This window comes from Monopterus albus, unplaced genomic scaffold, assembly GCF_001952655.1.
Source record: "Monopterus albus unplaced genomic scaffold, M_albus_1.0 scaffold92.1, whole genome shotgun sequence".
NCBI lineage: Eukaryota > Metazoa > Chordata > Actinopteri > Synbranchiformes > Synbranchidae > Monopterus > Monopterus albus.
Window position 1 is genome coordinate 3422767 of NW_018127972.1, and position 7611 is coordinate 3430377.

At 36.5% G+C, this 7611-nt stretch overlaps 1 non-coding gene across 1 annotated transcript; it reads left to right on the forward strand.

Moving 5' to 3' along the window:
* Positions 1-1457: 1457 nt before the first annotated feature.
* Positions 1458-1539, forward strand: trnas-gcu (transfer RNA serine (anticodon GCU)). The gene has a single exon. It is a non-coding gene; the product is annotated as a tRNA-Ser (tRNA).
* Positions 1540-7611: the final 6072 nt, after the last annotated feature.

Below are 7611 nucleotides of genomic sequence, written 5' to 3' on the forward strand. Positions count from 1 at the left end.
TCAGTCCCTGCCCCTCATTGTTTATTAGATCTGATGGTCTCTGAGTGTCATATTACATTTGACTGAGATTTACAATACACCAGACTGAAGTGGAGGCCTGACCAGCTCTAAAGGCACTACAGAAGAAGAGGCAACTGATCTGACACCCATGCTACCAGCAGGCATGTAATATTAATGCTACATTTTACAAAGAATGAAATTTCTTGATTTTGCAAACTACATTTCTTTTCTTCTAGATTCTTATTGAGCTCAAAGATAAGAAAACAGACATAAGAGGTTGACATGTTAATGCTGGCATCATGCTGTATTTAGCCTAGGTACATCACAAGTAGTGCAGCAATGGAGTGAATAAGAACAGTGTGTTCTGGTCTTCTGAGAGATGACCTTTCACTAAATCATTCAATAATATGTTGTCATAACAACCTTCTTTTGCTGCTCAGCAGACAGCATTTAGAAAATCTAGCTTCAGAAACTGTGGATACTGCCTTTAGCTCTTTTAGAGTTATTTCTCTTGGTATCACATTGTTGTACTGGATATTTTGAATAGCCTAGGTTCAAGATTTTGATAGTCCATTTCAGATTTGTAGGGTCAGGACTTGAAACGTGTAGGTATTTTGATTTACATTTACTGCATCTTCTGCTCTTGTGAGTTTTCTTTGACGGTCAGTTGCTCATATGCAGTAGTGTTTACCACTGAATATCTGCAACATTCTTTTTTTTGTGCATGATCACTTCTTTATTGGGTTCTATGTATCCACAGGGGGTAAATACAGTATATTACAATAATAGTAATTTAAAAAGCAGAAGGAAGGAGACCTACTTGGAACTAGCATTCTGAAGTCAGACAAGTAATCTGAAAAAAAATTGGTGCTCTTTGGTAATGGGTATCAAGCTTTGTTATAGTTATAATGTTAAAAAAGTTATAATGCCTTAAATTAAATTGGCATGTTCAGTGAACAAGGTATAAAAAAGTAATTTCAAAGCATTTCAGCATCTAACATTTCAGCATATGACAAACAATCCAAGTGAAACATATTTCTGTAAGTAGCACTAATGAAAAACAGTTACATTTTTTTAGTCATCAAGGCATCATGAGTCTGGTAAAACAACTAGCATGGTCCCCCATTGGAAAAGGGGAGGGGGAAAAGAAAGAAGACATACACATATAATATTACTGCAAACATCTATCAGGAAAATAAGCACAAATATACATAAACCATATAATAACAAAAAATGTGTTAAATCAAAATCTTCATGGCACATTAAAATGGTGAGTGCAGCAATCATTGTATCCTAGCCTAGGATAGAGTGAGGAGACAAGACCAAAATGATCAGGGAAAGATTCATTCTATACTTCTGTTTCTATTCAGTTGTGTTTTCTTTCTTTCCAGCCTCAAAGTTTAAATTCAGTTCCTGGAAATTTGCATTTTTCCTCTAAAAGAAACCTTGTGCATGGAGATGAGGTGGCCGAGAGGTTAAGGCGATGGACTGCTAATCCATTGTGCTCTGCACGCATGGGTTCGAATCCCATCCTCATCGTTAAACCTTTCCTTCCTTGTCCCATGAGCCTCTCTAAATGCAAACATGTCAGAGGAAAATAAAAGAAAGGTCTTGTGCAATGACTGAAATGTAAAGGAGACTGGTTTCTTTCTCCCTTCTCAAAGCATTTTCTGTGGTCAAAAGGTCTGAAAGTGACCACTGCTTCTCTTACAGTCATGGCAGAACAAAACAGTGAGTGCAGCAAGAATGGGATTCAAACCTACATGTACATAAATCAGTAGATTAGCAGGCACTGGTCGTTTAATTTTTATCATTAAAAAAAAAAAGTCTGATCTGTGCCAAACACTTTCTACATATTGTAACTATATGATATTTGTCCAATCTCTACATTGGGTGGCTTTTCAACACTGTTCTGATGAAACATGAACAAAGCCTGTGTCATGTTTGTAATATTGAGTAGCTTTGAGCCTAAATATCCAAAAGTGTTCCTTCTGATTATGTAATTTATTTCTATTCTCTTTACATATAGGTTCTTAAATATGATCGAAGCCTTTATCTTTCAGAATACTGTAGATGGATTACTATTATATTTAAAGTGTCTGGGCATGGGATAGCCATTACCAATGTAACCAAATTTATATTTTTGTGGAATCGCAATAAAAAATTCTCAAATGCTGTGGGACTGTGATGGCATCTAATAAGATAGTACATAAGGTTACTTTGCTAGTATAACTACATTCAGGTAGCAGCATTTTTTACTAACATAGTGGATGCTCCATTGTCAACTTTCACAATTGTTGTTTGGCAGCATTTCAGTTTTCTCGTTTCAAGAAATGACATAAGCAGAAAGGAAACTGACAAATGTTGAACAATTTGCAAATACTGTGGGACAAAGGAAATACTAGCCTAGTTTAGGACTGATGCAGTCCTACATACATCTCACAGAAACAGTCAGGTTGCCACTATGCACCGGGCGCGCATATTTAACACTAACCACTCAGTAACCACCCATAAAGTAGTTGTTCTCTTGAAAAGTAAACCATGGTGTTTGAAAAATACCTCAAATCTCACTTTTATGTGGATTATCCTAGTGTATTTTGTTGTCTTGTCTTCTTCTCCTTGTGTGGGTGAGCCAAGCAACAATTTACTCACTACTTTTCACTTCCGCGCACAATTTGCTCACTTGTGACTGGCAGGTTGTGTGTGTTTGAGGGTGGGGGTCAGAATATTAATTTGTTTTGCACATGCTTAGGTCATGGCTGCCTACTATTATTTTAATAGTGAAGGAAAGCTGGAGAATTTCATGTTAAAAAGAAAAAAAATCATACAAAAATTGTTATTTTATAATAAATTGTTAGATTTATTATTTAGTAAAAGGCATTTAATTTGTTATTTTTTAAATATCATGACAAATATAATATCTTTTTATCATGGCAATATCGTACCTTGTGTTTTTGGTATCGTTACATCCATAATAGCCATCATTCGTAGCCCTAGTGGCATATTTATGTTCTGCAAGCCTATCTTGTAACAAAACACAGAATACAGATATATTTCTTATTTAACTTGTATTGTTTGTTCTGTCATTTTTCTGTTTCAATACAAAACTGAAAAAAGCAAAAAAAAGAGGCGTTTTTATTTTGGGTGTTTTAAAACCAGAACAGAAAAACAAAAAACTAAATAATGGCATATTTTTGTTTTAAAACTAAAACAGGAAAACAGAAAATCTAGTTGTTTAATGACTGTGAGGAGAAGAAGGAATCACGTTTCCAACACTGAATTAGAAATGGCCTGATTGAGCTCAGTGTTTTTTGGTCTAGCCAGCCTTAGAGGTCTGCTTTTTTTTCTCATATTTTTGGTGCTTATGCATATCTTTATTTTGTTTACTCCAGACATGATGGGTTTGAGTTGTTTTTTTTTTTTTTTACCTGATCACCAGCTGCCCAGTTTTGCAGTCTTTTGGAGTTGTTTTTTCTACCTCTTGTGCATACACTTACCTTGACAGACTTCCTGCCAGGTTATCTTTATTATACCCTGAACATCTTTCCAGTTGGCCCATCCATTCACACAGTTGCCTTCTTCCTGTCTCTTCACTACCTCTACCATTATACTGAGCAGTGCATCCCTGTGTTTATTGACATTAAATCATCTTACAAATTTACTAACCTGTCTGAGTGTGTTGCATTTGCTATCTGACACAAGTACTAAAAAGTAAATGACCTATAGGTGTGAATGTATTTGTCTTGGTAATGCTTGGTCTGAAACTTTGACTTGACATGCAGTGTCTTGACTATAGCCCTGATTAGAAATAAAAACATGTCTGAAATATTAAGTGTTGCATGGCATCACTACCTGCACCATAAAGCAGTGTACTTTGGGATTATCAGACATTTCAGCCAGTATTTTAGAGTGACACATTGCAAGCAGAAAACTTTCCAACAAAGTTGTATTACTAGATCAACATGAAGCAGAGTTGACACAAAGTGAGTTTGAGATAAACAAGGATACCCCAATTAACGAAGAGGCACTTTGTCGTGCCTGTGTGGCATAAACACTACATATTTATGAAGATATAAATAAAAAATGAAGATGTGATGTGCTAAAGAATAAGGGAATCTATAAAATGGTGATTTGTGTAAAGAGGCTTCTAGAGGGAAGATGGTTTTATGGAGAGACTGCTGGTGAACTCTCAAATACAGGAGCAACACTAGGGGAACATCCACATGTGTTTAGTAGTAATACTGCATATGTGAAAAACGGTGTATAAAATCTATTGTACAATAAGCTCTGTGAATTGTCTCGAGTCATGTCACTTGAGTCACTGTTGGTTAGGTCTAAAAATTACCCATTTGAAAATAATCAGGGTGTGAAAAAGTAAAATTACCAGACCTCTGTATCCCAGACCTCATCTCTGCCTAAGGACAACATAAGACACCCAAATCTTGGAAAGAACTGTCAGCAACATAAGTGCACTTAATTTATTCATCCTTGTTTACCCTGTGCAGGTCGCAGTGTTGTGCACTCACAGACATCCCGTTGTGTCTACTTTCTTAGATAACAAAACCATAAAGACAGACAGGCTTGGCTTTTTGCCTGTGGAGACCTTTTGGCTTTTTGTTTGTACTGAGACCTTTCATGAAAGTTTTATTATTAAACACCAACAAAAGACAGATATTGTGCTTTAGACTTTATTATTTCAATATTTCCATTACAAGTGAGAAGGACATGGCACTGAGTTAAGAAAAATAAAAACACCTGAAATTAGAGATTGAAAACCTAGAATAGCAAAAGTTTTCTTCTGTTTTTACATCGCTGTTGCATTTCTAACTGTGAAATGCATGTGGTCATAATGTTTCTTTTGACTTTTAACAAAAACAAAAACCAAGGACACTAGCAGAGCAAAAAAATGAAACCATTAATCAAAATAAATGAAAGAAGTTACATAACATGACTCATTGCCTCTAACTAAAAAATTGGACTGTAATGACCTGTCTAGTAGCCCTTCCACAGGGATTGTCAGTGGTCATATGGTCCACTTCCTCTGGTGAAAATGAGAAAGGTGGTGGCACTCTCTCTGTATATATATTGTGTAGCTCCATGCAACTTCTGCTGCCCTCTTTAAAATAACCCTCAGGCCTTTTTGCCCTGACCCTTGCTTTATTCAAGGCCATATTACATGCGGCTTTGTTTGTGGATTGGGATAGGCTGTCATCAGGAAGGCAGGCATACTCCCTGTCACCAAACAGTAGGCCATAAAAGAGTCCTGCCAAAATGAGAAAGAAGGGGAGATGTTTAAGTCTGATGATAACGGTTATAATGCCAAGTGTGCAATAAATATCATAACTTCTTCCAGCTACCGACATAGCATAGACTAACTGAAAATATGAGAATCATGCAGAGAGCCTGGTCATCTTACATCCAGACTTGTGACTGTGCGCTGCTGGTCACATGTCCAGTTATAGACAGCTGGAGGAGCAGAAATTTGAGAGTGAAAAATTTATTGCTGAGCGTTAAAATATTTTGAACTATGATAAAATATAGAATGTAAGCCCATTATTATAGGCTCTGATGTCTGGGTTTTTTGTTTATTTATTTGTTTGTACAAATTGGACCTATGCAAAATATCATAAACAGATGATCAAGTACTTTTCTATATATCTGAAAATTTGTGGTGTGAATAGATTTTGATTTTTTTTTTTGGATATTATACAACCATTTTGTTTGGCAAGCTGTTGATTATAATATAAAACTGAGACATACTTGCAGTCTGCACTCCTTTATTATTGAAGTGTGGAGATACCGTAGTTTGGGATTTTGACAATCATGTCCTGAAGTTTTACTAGAGCCTTTATTACCTTTCAAATGGCCTGGCATACTGTTTGTTGAGATTCTCAGCATCAGCATGCAAGCAATTTGCTTGTTGCCAAAAACCTGATGTCAATGCATCATATGATAGAAAACGGAAAAGCATGTTTTATTCAAAATGCTGTGAAATCTTTGCTTCAGAATGTACAAACATAGAGATTTACAGAAGTGCTTAGACAGTTCCCATTTCTCCCAGTAAGTTTTGGCTTCAGAACAGTTGAAATGAACTCTGGGATCCAGTCTTTGTAAAAGCACATCAAACTAGATGTTAAAATACCATTTGGGGAGAGAATCTGAACAGATGTGTTCATACAGTTCAGCACTGGTAGCACACCTCCTGCACAATTATTGTGATGTCAGTTTAATAATCCAAAGCCCATCTTAAGAAACCCTCCACTTTGTTCGTGCACTCTACCTCAGCGGCAGCAGCTGAGCCGGGTGCTGAGCAGGGCTCAGAGCTAGGGGCAGAGACGAGCGGGGTGTCGGCTTTACTCCAATCCTCCTCCTCCTCTCTTGGTGTGGGATTGCCCACCATAGCAGTCAAAGTGTCCGGGGATGGATAGTAGCAAGTCGAAGTCACCTCAGTGGTCTGCGGTCCATATGCTGGCAAGGGAAACTCTTCTACATTGTCCACTAACAGCGGTTCCTCCGTCAAAGGTCAAAGTGTTTATTGTCATATGTACAGTTAGGAAACGTGTTTCCCTGTACAATGAAATTCTTACTTTGCCGTCGACATGAATGCCACAAAAATACAAGTGAAATATAAAGTAGATAAATAAGTAACACAACATCTAAGGCACTTTAAGCAGCAAATGCAGCAAAATGATAAAAATAAATAAGAATATAACAGAGAATGTATGCTACATGGGAGCAGCATGTGCAGCAGTCAACAGTCAATGTGCAATTATGCATGTGCAAACTGAGAATGTAACAAAGTCCCACAGACCAGGACAAATCCCAGCCGTCGACTTCAGGTGAGGGCTGCAGTGCTCTAAACAACACTGTGCTCCAGCTACTTCCTCTCCTATACATGTTTGCTGCAGTTCAGTCTCCTAGATAAATACAATGGGCCCCACGTGAGGCTAGGTTGTACACAAAAGTGATGTGATTGCCATAAATTATAGTGGCTTTGATTTGATTTGATTTGATTTGATTTATTCTTTCAAGCATGTAGATACAGTTGATATGACAACACACATAATTTTACACATAATCCAATATCAATTTGCTTATACTTAGTACATGCTTGAATGGAGTAGGAAGAAGTCAGACTTATCCAGTCCTACCCCATGACATCATCTTACCATCATTGGTTTGCAAGCAGTAAATGATTCACTTCTACCCACACAAGTATTATACTAAAAAAAGATTATAACAGTGTTAACATTTTTACATCACACAAGTAATATATTAAAGAATTATTACAAAGTGTTAACATTCATACACCAGACCCACAATTGTCTATGTAATTAATAATTGAGCCTGTTCTTGCATATATCTTGATTGACACATACCTTTATATTTATGTTTAAACTCATCAATTCTATTACTATTTCTTATGTCTACACTTAAATTATTCCAAAGTTTTACCCCACTTATGGAAATACAAAATCTTTTTTTGGTTGTACGTATAGCATGAACTTTTAAATTTAACTGACCCCTTAGATTGTATCCCCCTTCCCTTTCATTAAATAGTTTTTGAATTCCACCAGGTAATAAATTGTTCCTGGCTTTATACATAAACAC